The following is a 19,723-nucleotide window of genomic DNA, read 5'->3' on the forward strand; positions in this document are numbered from 1 at the left end:
AATTGACCATACTCATCACTGGGTTGTCTGACAATCCTTGATATCAATATGCAAGTAGAATAGACACAGTTTAGGCCAAACAAAATAAAGTTTTGGTTTCTGGTCAGCGCGCGCAACGAATTTGACCCTCGCGCGTCAACATTTGTTTTGGTAGAAATAACCTGTGGGTTGTACAGAACCCCCGTACTACTGTTTAGGAAAATATTTAGGGTACCAAGGCAAAGGAGGGGGCACCATGGTCATTGAGGATGGACCAAAGCAGCTGAGGTGGACGTAAAAAAACGCCTGAATATACCCAACTTTTTTGTGCAATCCATGTTTAAAAATAATTTTAAAATCTGGAACTTTTGTCTGACCAGAGACCGACTTTTTTTCTCTTTTGTTTTTGGGCCTTACCCACATTTGGACAAAATGTTGAAGCAAGATTGTAGTTTAAAATCTATAATAAAAGCTAGAGTTATTATTGAAAAGTTGTGAAGTATAATACATAATAATCGTATACAATGGTTTCGGTGGCAAATTGATTTATTATAAGTCCGTCTCTCTGTCTCCCGTGTGTGTGTGTGTGTCTGTCTGTCTGTCTGTCTGTCTGTCTCTCTCTCTCTCTCTCTCTCTCTCTCTCTCTCTCTCTCTCTCTCTCTCTCTCTCTCTCTCTCTCTCTCTCTCTCTCATATTCATGGACAGATAGTTGAGGTAGGTGCCTAATCCGTTGGAATGAATGAATGAATAAACGAATGGATGAATAATTGTTTGTACAATTATACTGAACACATAAAGCTGCTTAGGTGAAATGACTTTGTCCCTGACTTAACGGCTGAAGTCATTACAGGGTATCAACGTCTCGTGTCATGTTTGCTAATCATTAAAAGTGAACGGGAAACGAAATCCTCGAAGACGCTGTTTCCAATAACGGTGACACAGCTATCCTCTGGGTAATGTGTGTTTGCTAATCAGCCAACGCTGGACTTCACAATTACTTTCTCTCATCGATTAGCAGAATCAATTTGAGATTCGTACTTGCATAGATGGCTTTAAAAAAACAACAACATTGGCACCGATTTCGATTATGCGTATAACCAAATTGTGAAACCATGAAGAATATGCCTTTAAATGACATGAACTGGAGTAAGGCCTAAATTAAAATTTTGAATATCTTTGATAATTTTTAGAATATAACATGCCAAATGTTTCGATTTTTCTGTACGACATATAGTACCGGAAGTGCGTAAATGGCAGATTATAGCAGAATTGAAGCTATTGTCGGTGCTAATAACCCCCCAAAAAAACTCTATTATAAAAATATACTTTTTAATAGACGTACTGACAAAAATGGCATTCGCTCCATATATATTAGTAAATTTAATTATCATATAATTATGTCACAATTGGTGCGTTTATAGATTCTACAAATATAACGTATTTCTAATTTTAATATTATGGAATTATAGAGACCTGTCGGAGATAATTTTAATAACGATTAGTGTCGTAACTCATAATTAGTGTTCATAATATATAATCAGTATTGAAAACATAACATTAGTATTGATATTGATAATGCATGACTAGTATTGATAACCTATGCTTAGTTTCTTAACGGAACGCTTGAGTTTGGGTATCTACGGGTACTCCAGTACTCGGACACGGGCGAAGTCTAGCAGGACTCCAGTTCGTTCACAGGACTCCAGTTCGTTCACAGGACTCGAGTACCCGTACAAGGAAGAGCAATCTCGTTTAATTATACTTTTAACGTCATTTGACCATTGAGTACTGAGTCCAGTATTTTGGAATCGTGGAGGCCCTGTTGTGAGTTACGTGGTCAAGAGGGAGAGGGTGACATGCTCCTTTGTTAGTCGTTCAATCGCGGAGGCCCTACTGCGAGTTACGTGGTCGAGAGGGAGAGGGTGACATGCTCCCTTGTTAGTCGTTGAATCGTGGAGGCCCTACTGTGAGTCACGTAGTCGGGGGAGAGAGGGTGACGTGCGCCCTTGTCAGTCGTTTAATCGTGGAGGCCCTACTATGAGTCACGTAGTCGGGAGGGAGAGGGTGACATGCTCCCTTGTCAGTCGTTTAATCGTGGAGGCCCTACTGTGAGTCACGTAGTCGAGAGAGAGAGGGTGACATGCTCCCTTGTCAGTCGTTGAATCGTGGAGGCCCTACTGTGAGTCACGTAGTCGGGAGAGAGAGGGTGACATGCGCCCTTGTCAGTCGTTGAATCGTGGAGGCCCTACTGTGAGTCACGTAGTCGGGAGAGAGAGGGTGACATGCGCCCTTGTCAGTCGTTTAATCGTGGAGGCTCTACTGTGAGTCACGTAGTCGGGAGGGAGAGGGTGACATGCGCCCTTGTCAGTCGTTTAATCGTGGAGGCCCTACTGTGAGTCACGTAGTCGGGAGAGAGAGGGTGACATGCGCCCTTGTCAGTCGTTTAATCGTGGAGGCCCTACTGTGAGTCACGTAGTCGGGAGAGAGAGGGTGACATGCTCCCTTGTCAGTCGTTTAATCGTGGAGGCCCTACTGTGAGTTACGTAGTCGGGAGAGAGAGGGTGACATGCTCCCTTGTCAGTCGTTTAATCGTGGAGGCCCTACTGTGAGTTACGTAGTCGGGAGGGAGAGGGTGACATGCTCCCTTGTTAGTTGTTCAATTGTGGAGGCCCTACCGTGAGTTACATGGTCGAGAGGGAGAGGGTGGCATGCTCCCTTGTCAATCGGTCAATCGTGGAGGCCCTACTGTGAGTTACGTAGTCGGGAGGGAGAGGGTGACATGCTCCCTTGTTAGTTGTTCAATCGTGGAGGCCCTACCGTGAGTTACATGGTCGAGAGGGAGAGGGTGACATGCTCCCTTGTCAATCGGTCAATCGTGGAGGCCATACTGTGAGTTACGTAGTCGGGAGGGAGAGGGTGGCATGCTCCCTTGTTAGTTATTCAATCGTGGAGGCCCTACCGTGAGTTACATGGTCGAGAGGGAGAGGGTGACATGCTCCCTTGTCAATCGGTCAATCGTGGAGGCCATACTGTGAGTTACGTAGTCGGGAGGGAGAGGGTGGCATGCTCCCTTGTTAGTTGTTCAATCGTGGAGGCCCTACCGTGAGTTACATGGTCGAGAGGGAGAGGGTGACATGCTCCCTTGTCAGTCGTTCAATCGTGGAGGCCATACTGTGAGTTAAATGGTCGGGAGGTTGAGGGTGACATGATTCCTCGTCAGTCGTTCAATCGTGGAGGCCCTACTGTGAGATACATGGTGGGGAGGGTGAGGGTGACATGCTCTCCTGTTAGTCGTTCAATCGTGGAGGCCCTACTGTGAGTTACGTAGTCGGGAGGGAGAGGGTGACATGTTCCCTTGTTAGTCGGTCAATCGTGGAGGCCCTACTGTGAGATACATGGTTGGGAGGGTGGGGTGACATCCTCTCCTGTTAGTCGTTCAATCGTGGAGGCCCTACTGTGAGTTACGTAGTCGGGAGTGAGAGGGTGACATGCTCCCTTGTTAGTTGTTCAATCGTGGAGGCCCTGCTGTGAGTTACGTAGTCGGGAGGGAGAGGGTGACATGCTCCCTTGTTAGTCGTTCAATCGTGGAGGTCCTACTGTGAGTTACGTAGTCGGGAGGGAGAGGGTGACATGCTCCCTTGTCAGTCGGTCAATCGTCGATGACTTTAGGTACTGTACGAGACATTATATATCTATTTCTCTATTATTTTAAAATGGGAGTGACGTCTGCCTCAGGTTCCCCACTCTCACCGCTCCGATGGCCATGTAATATAATTATCAAACGTCAGTCATCTTCTGTTTATTTGACATAGGCGATGAAAGCAGGGGGGAGGGAGCAGCCACCCCACAACTCTGAAGCTGGAGGAGCCAGTGTGCTTTGTCTCCTCACCCACCCCCACCCCCTCCAACACTCCTCCCAGCTGAAAGGCAATCTAAATATGACTTTGAATGAATATGTTTTAATTTTTTTACTCCGATAGTTCACAAGAAATTGAAGAAAGCAGCTCATAATTATCCATGTTAGAAAATACGAGTTGATTACAAACATTTTAAATTGTTATTTTGCATAAATTTGTTTCTTTTATTTTGTTTATGATTATAATATATAATCATGTTTAGTTTGGCAGGGTTTGATCCGTGCTGGCAAAATATGTAGCCAATTTCGACCCCAAATATTTATACATTTAATAACTGTATTCTCCACCGCCTCGCATTTTCCGGCCCCTTTCCCTGACGCATATCTTTGAAATGAATCGATCAGTGTATTGTGAGGCAAATCTGTTGAAAATTGTTGTAAATACACATCTGACTATACTGCACGTGTTTCATTTTATTCTAGCTATCTATATAATGTACGTATTTGTTCAGTCTAGAAATATAATCATGAGAATATACGCGATACAAGTGTGCTCCTAGCCTAAACCAAACTGTTACATTTTACTGATTCATGAAACCAAAGAATTTATTTTAGCTGAAAAAGAAATGTTTTTGCTATTGTTGTTTTTACTGTTTCTACCCGTGGTACTACGATAATGCAAGTAAGTGTCGATGAAGGAAAGAAATGTTTTATTTAACGACGCACTCAACACATTTTATTTACGGTTATATGGCGTTAGACATATGGTTAAGGACTACACAGATACTGAGGGAGGAAACCCGCAATCGCCACTTCATGGGCTCCTCTTTCCGATTAGCAGCAAGGGATCTTTTATATGCACCAACCCACATACAGGATAGTACATACCACGGCCTTTGATATGCCAGTCGTGGTGCACTGGCTGGAACGAGAAATAACCCAATGGGCCCACCGATGGGGATCGATCCCAGACCGACCGCGCATGGAGCGAGTGCTTTACCACAATGCCACATCCCGCCCCTATAAGTGCCGATGATGCCAATACTTTGTGAATGACTAGGGAGGGACGTAGCCCAGTGGTAAAGCGCTCGATGGATGGGCGGTCGGTTTAGGATCGATCCCCGTCGGTGGGCCCATTTGACTATTTCTCGTTCCAGCCAGTGCACCACGACTGGTATATCAAAGGCCGTGATATGTGCTATCCTGTATGTGGGCTGGTGCATATAAAGATCCCTTGCTACTAATGGGAAAATGTAGCGGGTTTCCTCTCTAAGACTAGTAATGGTTGAAATAATACTTAACGACACCCCAGCACAAACATATCCATCGGCTATTCGGTGTCAAACAAAGGCAAATGTATATCACTCTCAGTATACATACAAAACAAAATATTTAAAATGTTAATTAAACAGCTGTGTAAGAGTCGCATTAATTATCTCTGTTAACTTTACTTGCTCGTGTCTCAGCTTGTCTGAGTCATCTGTCAGCTTCACCAGTGATCTGTTAGCTTGACTCAGTCATCTGTCAGCTTGACTGGATCATCTGTTAGCTTGACCGAGTCATCTATCATCTTGACTGAATCATATGTTAGCTTGACTGAGTCATCTGTTAGCTTGACGGAATCATCTGTTAGCTTCACTGAGTCATCTATCATCTTGACTGAATCATCTGTTAGCTTGTGAGAGTCATCTGTCTGTTTAATTGGATCATCTCTTACCTTGACTTAATCATCCGTCAGCTTGATTGGACCATCAGTTAGATTGACTGAATCATCTATTAGCTTGACTGATTTATTTGTCATTTTGACTAGGTAATCTGCCAGCTTGATTGAATCATATGTTAGCTTGAATGAGTCATCTGCCTGTTTGCCTCGATCATCTGGATCATCTGTTAGCTTGACTGATCCATGTGTAAGTTTGACTAGGTCATCTGTCAGCTTGATAGTAACACTTTCATTCTGGAACAGGAATGGTTTTGGAATACGAATGCGCAGTTCAAAGTATATAATTATATATTATAATGGCTGCAATGTTACAGCCATCGTGTTGATGGTTTCTATAAAGAGGGACGTCAGGAAATTAGTGATCCCGAGGCTCAGATACACTGATTGACACAAGAATCCGCTTAACCCGGCCTGTCTGAGTGGCAGCCGACGCGTTCTTATTGTACTAAGAACTCGCCCATGCATCTGCTAATTAATAAGGATATATCCAAATTTATGTGAGAAACTAAATAAACATAGGAATATGCCAATCATACAGTAAGAACAACCAAGAAACATTTGCATTTTTATATCGTATCTCTGCTTAAGGCAGAGTCAAAAGGGGGTTGCGACTGTTCCCATGAATCAGTGTGAGGTGCTTTCCCTGTATAAGGACTGCCACTTTCCATATGACACACTATTCCTACTTTCCCTGTATAAGGACTGCCACTTTCCATATGACACACTATTCCTACTTTACATGTATAAGGACTGCCACTTTCCATATAACACACTATTCCTACTTTCCCTGTATAAGGACTGCCACTTTCCATATGACACACTATTCCTACTTTACATGTATAAGGACTGCCACTTTCCATATGACACACTATTCCTACTTTACATGTATAAGGACTGCCACTTTCCATATGACACACTATTCCTACTTTCCCTGTATAAGGACTGCCACTTTCCATATGACACACTATTCCTACTTTACATGTATAAGGACTGCCACTTTCCATATGACACACTATTCCTACTTTACATGTAGAAGGACTGCCACTTTCCATATGACACACTATTCCCACGTTACATGTAGAAGGACTGCCACTTTCCATATGACACACTATTCCTACTTTACATGTAGAAGGACTGCCACTTTCCATATGACACACTATTCCTACTTTCCCTGTATAAGGACTGCCACTTTCCATATGACACTCTATTCCTACTTTACATGTAGAAGGACTGTCACTTTCCAGGATGATGCATCCTTCCTGTGGTATCTGCAAGAGGGTTACTTAAAAGTGTAGACGCATTATACCAGTTCTCCAGGGCCGTACCCTTAATCAAAATTCGGGGGGGGGGGGGGGGGCACTACTTTTTATAAACACTATCCAAACCCTGAGATGTGTATGCTATTTTCTGGAGTAAAAAAAACCAGTAAGGGTACGGTCCTGGACTCGACTATCAAAGGCTGTGGTTTATGTTATCCTGTTTGTAGGGAAACTGCATGTGAGAATACATAGTACCCTTTGACTAAATAAATACTGGATACTGTAGTATGTGAAAGTGGGGGCCACTGTCAGCGCGATTTGAAAGTTGCCCGGGGAAATAAAATCTTAGGGTCTAAAGGGTCCGTGCATGTTATAGGGAGCTGGGGGTATACTCCCCTAAGAAAATTATTACTTTCAGGTGTTGAAATCCGGCATTTCCAGCATTCTGAGTACGTTCTGTTGACTCGAGATTTTCCCTAATAAAAACCTCTTCGGTTGTATCTGTCATATAATCAGTAACTCTTGTATTACTACGCACGACAACTGCGCAACCTGAGCCAATATGTATTTACGATTTGCTATGTCGTGGAACTGACGTCGTCCAAACGTGACCTTTTCACCTCTGATCAGGTACCGCACATGCAAGTCTTCGTTTACAACGTGAAAATTGGTGATATCAAAATGGATAAACACACATTAACTAACCATCCACTCGGTTTGCACAAATAGGCCCGCGGGGATTTTGTTGGGTAGACAAACTCTCTATTATTAAGGCTGTTATTGAGTGACAATAGACATGTACCGCCTGCCAGCATGTTAATGTTCGGTGTAATAAGCCATGATGTCCGATAATAGTCTGGTTGACAGGAAATGATTTCATTATGACCTTGGTAAATCTGTGGTAAATTGCATGCACTTTAATAGTTAGGGAATGTCAGTTTATTTTTAATATAAACGCCTCGGTTTCTCTGATGATAATTTATGATCATGATGATGGTATGGAAACCGGAACCATAATCGAAATAATATATAGGCTTCGCTGGAAGCATGCCAGAAAGCATTATTATATGCTTAATCAAGCAGAACATCTACACAAATACATCAATACTAGCAAGGACGATAGAACACGAGGGGCTAGATTGGACTGAGCTGTAAACTCGTGTCATACACATTTTGGTAAAAAAAAAGCATTTATTCTAACTTGGTTTTTGTGCTTATATCCAAGTAAGGTTCAAGCTCGCTGTCCTGAACACACACCTCAGCTATCATTCTATCACTTAAAATTGCATCTGCCGTATCTGATATAATAGTATTTGGAGATCGGCATTATAACAGGCAGTTGTATTGTTTACAAATATATAATACCCACACATAGTAGTCAGTTTAGTTCACCAAATGTACGAAAACGTTTGAAAATTGTATTTCCAGGGATACTTGAGGCGCAAGACCTTAGTTTTTCTTTCTACTATATCGTTCCAATTTTGATAGAGTAACCATGTATGTTAGTATTAAACAATTTGGTAGCTGATAGATGAATATGTTGTAGATATGATATACTATTTACTGAACTATTTGCTTGTCAGGCAGACTTCGTGTTGGTTGTTTTACGTATGAATGTGGTATACGGTTAGAAGATAATACTGAAACATCTGTCCTGAGTGGCTGTCCTCCTACAGACGAGGCACTAGACAGAGATTCGTGGAATCAACCACTAGTTTGTCAAATGTCCATTCGACTCTGCGTTGTACAGAGATACGGTCCTGATCGCGGATAACGGTTTTGTCGATCTGATTTAATTGAAATTTTGCCAGTTGTAATTCATCCATGGCATGAACGTGGAGAATCTTGAAGTATTGCAAATGAGTTGTACATGTGTGTTATTTGATAGTCGGGAAATAAATCACCAGCTTCTATATGAAAAGCAGCTTCCTGCGTTCTGTTAATTACATACAGTTTTTGGTTTCATTATATTTTCTAATGTTCTTCAGCTAACTTTATACGTGAATGTATCTGAAATGCAGTGTGTTTATCATCATGTATACTTAATTAGTCTGACACCCAATAGCCGATATATATATATATATATATATATTATTGTGCTGGGATGTCATCAAACATTCATTAATTCATTCATGTATACCATATTGATAATACATGGTTTAAAAAGCCTTAGGTTACTGATGTTAGCACATTAAATGTTACCTGAATATCTCTATCGTTTTTTGCTCGAATTTGAGAATTTGCTCCAGCTCCCCCTGTCTCGTACGCTATACACTAAGTAAATACACGAAGATTTGTGGATCTTTTAAAAACATATTTACCTATAAACGTATACATTGTCGCTAGTGGTATGTGTATAAAACATGGTTATTGATTTTACGATGCTCGAAACCTCTGTGGTATATGAGCATGTTAAAACATTATGCACACATTGATTTTACTGGTAACGTTGGTGGGCGGGGTAAATTATTTTAATCAAGACAGACCAACATTACATTTATTGAACCGTTTACAGTTGACAAATATTCAGCTGATTAAATATCGATCATGTATTTATTTTGTAAATCTGCAAAAGGCCAGATAACAGCAAGTTATAAATAAGACATATAGACCAATTCAAAGAATAGACACTCTTGTGTATGCGAAAGTTGTACACCCGAATATATCCTATTACATTAAACATGTTTACCATAAAATTTACCAAAACATAAAAAAGTAATTGTGAACAACAAAACCGTTATGCATTGATGTAGTCAAAACCTAATCTCTGCATAATTTGGAGTCGAAATGGTCTATGACAAAATAATTGCTTGCATCTTTTAACGTCTCATCTATAGGAGGACATCTACTTCCGAGGGGATTATTTACGGAACAATACATCCTTCTTGCACTGCTTAAAGAGGACTGCCACTCCGTGACCAGTTTACTAAATCAAATCTAGCATAGGACAGAGCTCATTTAAATATATATATATATATATATATATATATATATATATATGTGTGTGTGTGTGTGTGTGTGTGTGTGTGTGTGTGTGGCTGTGAAAACATACAATCACGAATCTCTGTCAAAACAGTGATGATATCAGATGTTCACGAAAGATGAGCATATCCTGTCTCACCAATAGCGCCAGTTATGAGTACCGCCACAAAAGCTGTCAAGTCCGTCACTTCATATGAAACGATGAAAAAACGAGAAAAAGTTTCACAAACAGATGAGATAATATGGAATAGCATCAGTAATATTTTTGTCAGTGGTGCATCGTATTTAGCAGCTATAACCTTCAATATCTACCATTACACCTTTTAATGCCCTCGTGAGTCCCTGGACATGATAATCTAGATAGAATGAATGAATGAATGTTTAACGACACCCCAGCACGAAAAATACATCGGCTATTGGGTGTCAAACTATGGTAATGCAAATAAATAAAGTGATGATCAACATCAATATAAAAATTCAAGGTTTAAACAAAAACAGTGTAAAGAACTGTGCAAAAATACAAATACAGATATCACAGAATTTTACGGACACCGAATTTTACTCTAAACTTCAATTTGTGCTGTATTGGCCATTCTCAAAGAGAATGTTACACCCCTGCACCACGGTGAGGTTACAGCACGCGCAGGGGTGATAATCTAGATAGAACATACATGCTAAAATATATTGAATAACCAAATATACACGAATATTTTATGATATATATTTCTATGATACAATTAATTTGGACAACAGACTGTTAAAATGGGCCTAAAATGTTCGCAAGTCATTGATAATGTTAACAGGCACAAAAATTAATAGGATTCAAACTGAATAATTTCCGACAAAAATAAAGATATCTTATTTAATTTTCTCTTTCTTGTAGTGCCCATTTATTAATATATGATTGATATAGGACACCCTATAAAACACTCTTTGAAAGAATGTTTTAATTAAAAATAATGCTTTGAAAGTTCACTTGGAAATAGAGTACTAATTAAAATGTCATTCTCTAATACTCTCTCAATATCCCCACAACTTCTTTATACTTATCTACTGCTGTTGCACCCCCCCCCCCTCTCTCTGTCTCTCTCTGTCTCTCTCTCTCTCTCTCTCTCTCTCTCTCTCTCTCTCTCTCTCTCTCTCTCTCTCTCTCTCTCTCTCTCTCTCTCTCTCTCTCTCTCTCCGTCTTATAAATACCACAGAAAGCATTAACATATTTAAATAGCATATTTTGTTTAGATACTATTGTTTAAATATGTACTTTGTAAGGCAGTGACCATGGCTCCCCAACCTGTTCACTGTCTATGTTCTGGGGGCAATAAATCTTTAAAACAAAAAATATATATATATATATATATATATATATATATATATATATATATATATATATATATATATATATATATATATATATATGATTGATTACCAGTCTCAAAATGGCAGCAAAGCTAATTTAAAATCGCTCAGATTGCATCAAAATCTTAACTGGGAAGCCTATTCCTGGCCTCCAAACTCCAAAGAAGCTTTCGGCCTTCCATGTTCAATATTAATGATTATTTATATTCATGGCCTTCCTAGTTAAACATTCCAGCTGCAGTTTTATATTGGCTGACTGCTGTTGGCAGATGCGTTATTAGTCCCCTACAGGTCAAACCGATTAAGTTTGACTCACTTGTCGATTTACCCATTTTTGACAGAGTTATGGCCCTTGAACTTAGGAGATACGAAAATTTGATGGGTCCGGAAGGGGACATGTATTGCTTTAGTAGTAATCTCAAATTTTGGTTCCACTTAAGAGATTTAACAAAAGTAATCTAGAAATCTAAACATTTCATTTGCTATGTTAAAGGGACATTCCTGAGTTTGCTGCCATTTTTAAGATGTTATCGACTAATAGAGACTTTTTGACGATTGTAAATACATATCAAATATATTTTTCTGCATACAATATTAGTGGCTGTATATTAAACGTGTTTCTGATCGTTCTAATATTTGTACCAGGTTAAATTTCATTTTATTTCCTAAAAACTTTTGTTTTCGTATGTACGAAATTATTTGAAGACAAAATCTAGTTTGGGCTTCTTACAAATATTAAGACGACCAGAAACACGTTGAATATACAGACACTGATATTCTAAACAAGAAAATATATTTAATATGTAAGTTTAATCGTCGAACTATTTTATTAGTCGGAAACATCTTACAATGCAGCAAACTCAGGAAGTCGGGAATGTCCATTTAAACGACTGTTAGATAAAATGTAATAGGAAGAAGTAATCATGTGCTGACAACTGATCCGTCCTTTAACTCCATCCAATTAATATATACCCTGGACAGACAGGACGGATGGACAAGAAAGCTATGTCCAGAACACCCTTTCTATTAAACTCTAACCAATTAACATATATCCTGCACAGACAGGACGGATGGACAAGAAAGCTATGTCCAGAACACCCTGTCTATTAAACTCTAACTAATTAACATATATCCTGGACAGACAGGACTGATGGACAACAAAACTATGTCCAGAACACCCTATCTAATAAACTCTAACCAATTGTCACAGATGGACGAGAGATTGACTCTCAGTAAGACATATTGTCCAAGAAACAAGTCAAACAACAAACCATTTTAACAAATTTATGTACAAAACTTGAATATACAAAATGATGATATCACCCCAACACAACACTACCCCAACTTTAATTTACCCCCCCCCCCCCCCCCCCCGAGAAAAAAACAACTGTATTCCGGTGTCCATGGTTTGCCAGTTTGAGCCAACTAGTCATTGTCAAAATAATCATTTTAAACTAGTTTAGTTTGTATCAGTATTAACTCATCTGAAATTCACTGTCATCTATTAAATTCTAACCAAATAACATATATCCTGGACAGACAGGACGGATGGACAAGAAAGCTATGTCCAGAACACCTTGTCTATTAAACTCTAACCAATTAACATATATCCTGCACAGACAGGACGGATGGACAAGAAAGCTATGTCCAGAACACCATGTCTATTAAACTCTAACCAGTTAACATATATCCTGCACAGACAGGACGGATGGACAAGACAACTATGTCCAGAACACCCTGTCTATTAAACTCTAACCAATTAACATATATCCTGGACAGACAGGACGGATAGACAAGAAAGCTATGTCCAGAACACCCTGTCTATTAAACTCTAACCAATTAACATATATCCTGGACAGACAGGACGGATAGACAAGAAAACTATGTCCAGAACACCCTATCTATTAACCTCTAACCAATTAACATATATCTTGCACAGACAGGACGGATGGACAAGAAAACTATGTCCAGAACACCCTATCTATTAAACTCTAACCAATTAACATATATCCTGCACAGACAGGACTGATGGACAAGAAAGCTATATCCAGAACACCCTACCTATTAAACTCTAACCAATTAACATATATCCTGCACAGACAGGACGGATGGACAAGAAAGCTATGTCCAGAACACCCTTTCTATTAAACTCTAACCAATTAACATATATCCTGCACAGACAGGACGGATGGACAAGAAAACTATGTCCAGAACACCCTATCTATTAAACTCTAACCATTTAACATATATCCTGCACAGACAGGACGGATGGACAAGAAAGCTATGTCCAGAACACCCTGTCTATTAAACTCTAACTAATTAACATATATCCTGGACAGACAGGACTGATGGACAACAAAACTATGTCCAGAACACCCTATCTAATAAACTCTAACCAATTGTCACAGATGGACGAGAGATTGACTCTCAGTAAGACATATTGTCCAAGAAACAAGTCAAACAACAAACCATTTTAACAAATTTATGTACAAAACTTGAATATACAAAATGATGATATCACCCCAACACAACACTACCCCAACTTTAATTTACCCCCCCCCCCCCCCCCCCCGAGAAAAAAACAACTGTATTCCGGTGTCCATGGTTTGCCAGTTTGAGCCAACTAGTCATTGTCAAAATAATCATTTTAAACTAGTTTAGTTTGTATCAGTATTAACTCATCTGAAATTCACTGTCATCTATTAAATTCTAACCAAATAACATATATCCTGGACAGACAGGACGGATGGACAAGAAAGCTATGTCCAGAACACCTTGTCTATTAAACTCTAACCAATTAACATATATCCTGCACAGACAGGACGGATGGACAAGAAAGCTATGTCCAGAACACCCTGTCTATTAAACTCTAACCAGTTAACATATATCCTGCACAGACAGGACGGATGGACAAGACAACTATGTCCAGAACACCCTGTCTATTAAACTCTAACCAATTAACATATATCCTGGACAGACAGGACGGATGGACAAGAAAACTATGTCCAGAACACCCTGTCTATTAAACTCTAACCAATTAACATATATCCTGCACAGACAGGACGGATGGACAAGAAAGCTATGTCCAGAACACTCTTTCTATTAAACTCTAACCAATTAACATATATCCTGCACAGACAGGACGGATGGACAAGAAAACTATGTCCAGAACACCCTATCTATTAAACTCTAACCAATTAACATATATCCTGCACAGACAGGACGGATGGACAAGAAAACTATGTCCAGAACACCCTATCTATTAAACTCTAACGAGTTAACATATATCCTACACAGACAGGACGGATGGACAAGAAAGCTATGTCCAGAACACCCTATCTATTAAACTCTAACCAGTTAACATATATCCTGCACAGACAGGACGGATGGACAAGAAAGCTATGTCCAGAACACCCTATCTATTAACATTTAAATATTACAAAAACTGACGTTGATTGATCGACTGACATACTGTGTGCTTGATTATTTTTATTAATTAATTCGTAAAATATTGTTCGTGCAGGTTTGTTTGTTTGTTTGTTTATATTGGGGGGGGTTCAGTGGGGGGGGGGGGGTGCTGTGGAAAGTTATGTTGTCGTTTGAACATGATCTTAGTATGGCCCATATTTTGTCTTTTGAAAATGCACATAGCCAATATCCTTTTTAATTAAAAAAATATATATATATCATACATCATAAACTATTTTTGTCATATTTCCCCATCATATATAACCGGATAGAAGCAAGATGAAATAGATTTTAAATTGTGACAATAACAATTCGGTGTCTCTCTGCACGAGGAGCTAATCAAAGAGATTTTATTTTAGAAAGTCATTACGTTTCTGTTTCTCCCAGCTGTAGCGACTGTATAGAGTAGAATAATCAACTAACGGAAATAACGGTACTTTGTATTTGCATGCGAAGCCCGATTCATATTCCTCTTGTAAATTTTCCCCAGACTGCCTCAGGGCAGGCGCGGTCTTGTACGCGGATATTATTACATCCCCGAGCGTGACGTGGTGCGGTCTTCTCTCAATCTTTGTACTTAAGTCTCAGCCTTAGTTACACTCGGGGCTTTCGTGCCAAACGACTTCCCGCCAATATCCACCAGCATGTAACTAATTCACTCCGTCGCCTCTGTAACCAGCGCGTCAAAATTACTTCTCGGCAAACCCTCTTTGAATTGATTTTGCCCCTGCTTTTGTCTTCTTTTCCCATGTACAGTGTGCACCAATAAATTCGGCGAAGGCAGAGCTCGCCTGTAAATGAGCACCACGGTGGTGGCAGCTGCGGATGAGGGTCAATGTTTTGCGTCCAGTGCTGTCCATGGCTGTTTTTCGTGAGTATTGTTTTTTGAATTTATTAATATATTCTTCTTTCGGTAAAATTTTTGCTTTAAATATTTAACGGGTGACACAAAATGTGAGCCGGAATTGCAGCGCTAGATGATTTCCTAAGATAACGGGCTCGTCCGAACATTCGGGCAGATGGTACGTGACATCAGATTCGACGGAGAGACTTACGCCCATAGTGCCTTGACTTCCAAGAGATCAGTTTCCTTTGGTCGCTCCGTGTCCATTGATCTCGACCCACTTGTTGCATGTATCGGTTCGGTTCTCGGGATGCGTGCATTGCACACGTCGCGTCCTTGTGTTTCACGCCACGCAGAACGTATGCTCGTGTTTTGTCGCTCAGTGCAACAAAATCTCGCGAGAATTTGCAATCCATATATTGATTGCGACTTGGTTCTTAAGAAATATTCCTGTTGCTACTCAAAAGAGAACCTCACAAGCAAATGGTCCAACCAACATTTTATTTGTTATTTGTTGCTTTCAATTAAACGCAAGTCCATACGAAGGATATTGAAAGTGGAGGGACTATGGAGTGTTGAGTTTAAATAAAATAATGAATAGCTTGCAGAAATCTAATTTGAAAGTTATGCACTATGGATTGGTTGAAACATGATTTCCTGGCATATGAAGTAAACAAAACGTAATAATAATGCTACTGGATGATTTTTGGGGTGATCATTTTGAGGGTCAAAAGTAGTTCCGGCGCCAACGAGTCTGTGTATGCAGAACTGTGTATTTGGTTTCGTTCATTTCGTTTTATTTAGTGACTGTGTATTATAACTAACGAAACTCAAGATTGAAATATGGCCTGGATTCTGTCTTGTATAGAGTAATGGTATGACATTGAATGCAATGCGTTTTTATTAAAATACAATGTAAAATGAACTCGGTATAAGTATATTAATATCATAGTCCCTACCTTTAATGACTACGGCTAATTTTTCACTATTAGAGCCGTTTGTGATAATTGAAATCAAACATTACTTACAATTTATTGTTTAGATTATCCACTTTCTATCACCCAAATTGTATTTGTTTTTAATTAATTCTAAAACACACGTACATCTGAGAAGTAACGGTCACTGAAACGACCTCTAGTCTACTTTTAAAGGGTATTCCCCGTTTCAACATCACGGACTCTTGTTTCACTCTATTGCAATTTTGTCCAGATCTGTTACAGATTTTAAATTAACCTAACATAGTGTCTATTTTTGCGGGTTGAAACTAGAGTATACGATTTTAAATATAACAAGAAGATAGTATTTATTATGAAACGCTGTCAATATTGATACATAAACGCAAGTAGCAGTTTAAGATAACATTGAATAATTTTTACATCTGTACCAATTTCTATAGAATGCTGAATATGAAAAGTTTTTTTCACATCATTGTTTTATGAAAGTTTAAAGTTTATTTTGTTTCATAAATTTATTACTCATCGGCTACTGGGTGACCGACACATGATGATTCTGGCAATACAGTCATAGAGAAAACCCTCAGTATTTTCCCATTAGCAGCAAGTGACCTTTTATATGCTTTTTGCCACGGCCAGTACATCAGATACTATGGTCTTTGGTACCGGTTGGGACGGACAAATCGCAATCAGAGAATGGGTTCACTGAAGGGATTCGGTCCTAAGGTTGAAGCACACCAGACTAAGTTGACTAATGTTCCAAATGTATGTGAGAAATATTCTACATCCGATATATAAAAGTACACTCTATAGATACATATATGTAAATCCATTAGTGGATGTTTTCAACAGATTGCCATTCATGTGCTGTCGGATTTTCTATAATGTAGTTTCTACAATAAACTACAGTAACCCTATAACTCTGCCATACTAAATGCCAAAGGTAAAGATTCAACTTCGTCTTTATTTTCCGATATTGTTACAATCTCATGTCGCATTATCTCATTACATTAGAGGCCTGATATTAACATCCTTAATACTTAATGCATTTCTGTCATATGCATAAATCATCTGTTTTATCCCACTTGTGTTGTTTATAAAAACAAATGTATGCATTTTTGTAAATGGATAAATTGAACTGTCGGTGGCACGGGTAGTAACATGCATAGTATCTATTATTATCAATGTCAATGGAGGGTATGTTGACTCTTAGGGGTCACATTTGGACTAGAGGGTCAAAACCTATACAATTAATATTGATAACAAAATGCCTCAACACACATACTATGGTCCGAGGAATGATTTTCACATTTGAAATCAGTTTGAGATATATATATATTTGAAATGGGGCGATTACTTGACAAAAGTAATCGATTACGATTACTTTAGAATGTCACGATTACAAGATAATTGAACGTAATCGATTACGATTGCGAATACATTGTCTAGCAATCATGATTACAATCATGATTACATTTCCACAAATCTACACAAATAATGAAATGATGTTACCACCATGAAGTTATGCACTTTATTTTACAACCATACCGATTTCATTCATTGAAAGCCATAATGGGTAATTTTGGATTATTTATTAAATTATTTCAAACATTTATAAACATATGTATACTGCAGGGAGGGAATCAGTTTCTAAAACCAGATTTATTATTCTTAAATTTGGATTATTGACGAAAAGGTAACCATAACCATAGGTATAATTATTGTATCAATGCATAACATATATATTTTGTTATATTATTGAAATAAGCCATAATTAGTCATTGCAAACTGTCTGATCACTATTACTTGTTGTTTTTTATTGTTTGTAGAACGTATACCATTTAATACCATCCACAAATTAAAATAAATAGTTATTTTAAAAAAATCTATAAATGATGAAATAAAGAACGAAAGAAAAGAACAAACAAGTAAATAAATAATTAAATTGATATCTGCATACATATACATGTGCACAAATTGCTCATTGCATTTAATTGTTGACATTCTAAAAATGACTATTATTAATGAATCGATTTGCAGTCATGCTTGCTTTGTGCCATATTATAAGGATCCAATTGTATCGGTGAAAATTACAACTATCTTGGTCTGGGTGTGTTTATTTTGGTATCATTAGAAGCGCGTTTCGTAGAACATCTATTAAAATCAGCTTTCGGGAATTTTTATCAGACGTATTAATAGTTTAAGTTATTTTAAAGGAAAATAAACCAAGGTTTATCGTGATAGACTGGATGTTTGCTTAATTAGTTACGTTATTTGTGGTTGTGTCTGCGACAGGGTGAGGATGACTGCCCCTGGAATCAAGCTTGATACGACTGGCTGGCTGCCCGTCTGCAGTCGTAACCACTAACAAAAGAAAAGAAAGTTTGCCACGGTACCATTGGTGGACTTTCACACTTGTGACAAAACGAGATATTGTCAAGCATTTCTTAGTTGAATTCAGATCCGTGATAACGCTGTATATGCATTCAGAGGGATGCAAGTGTTTTATTATAAAAATCAGGGGCAGTCATCCTCACCCTTTCCGAATACCGTTCCGAGTACACAATTGCAATGCACCCGGGGGAAGCTGAACAAAAGAATATCGGCCTCCCCCACTCAAACCCCCAATACTTGCTGCTGGTAATAACTTGGTGCTTGGTGATGCCTCGACCAGAAGCGGTCAGACCCTTTATAAGGGCCCTATGGGCAACATAGGGAGACACCACAGCATCGTAAAGGTCTAAAATTAACGCGCTACTCTCGATTCACTAATATCAAAACCTATATTAGCTCGGCCATTTACTTTCGACCGACCGTTCAAAATTGCGCCAAATTACCTCAATCAAAATTGCGCACCCTTTTCTCTTTGGCATTTAACTGCTCCATTCAAATTCCATAGCACCACCATCACCCCCACCCGCCTGCTACCGATTTGATCGGGCTGCTGGTGCTCCCTTGCACCTGCCAGTGCAGGCGGTCCCTCCTCTCCCCTCCCCCCACCTTTCCTGTCATGGACGGAGGAGCCGACCAAGGCCTGCTCTTGTGCCCACGACAGGCGTGCGCTACAACAGCTTGTTCTGAATGTGCACGTAAAACCCTATGACATGACATGACATCCTCACCCTGTCGCATATATATATTATTCATTTTAAACGGCAATGAATTAGGACACAAAACTGGGGCATGGTGCAGCGCCCTTTTATATATTTCTAGCTAGAACACTGTATTTATTCAAGTGGTTTTATAGTAAACGTAAACACGATAGATACCATTATGTGAATGTGTGTCTTCATCCCCTAGGTA

General features: G+C 39.2%; 1 protein-coding gene across 2 annotated transcripts in view; it reads left to right on the forward strand.

Annotated features, from left to right (window-relative positions):
* Window positions 1–19,723, forward strand: part of LOC121371325 (interferon-induced protein 44-like) — a 219,557-nt gene that overhangs the window by 47,659 nt on the left and 152,175 nt on the right. The gene's annotated exons all lie outside the window — the stretch shown is intronic.

The sequence above is a fragment of the Gigantopelta aegis genome, chromosome 4 (genome assembly GCF_016097555.1).
Source record: "Gigantopelta aegis isolate Gae_Host chromosome 4, Gae_host_genome, whole genome shotgun sequence".
NCBI classification, from domain to species: Eukaryota; Metazoa; Mollusca; class Gastropoda; order Neomphalida; family Peltospiridae; genus Gigantopelta; species Gigantopelta aegis.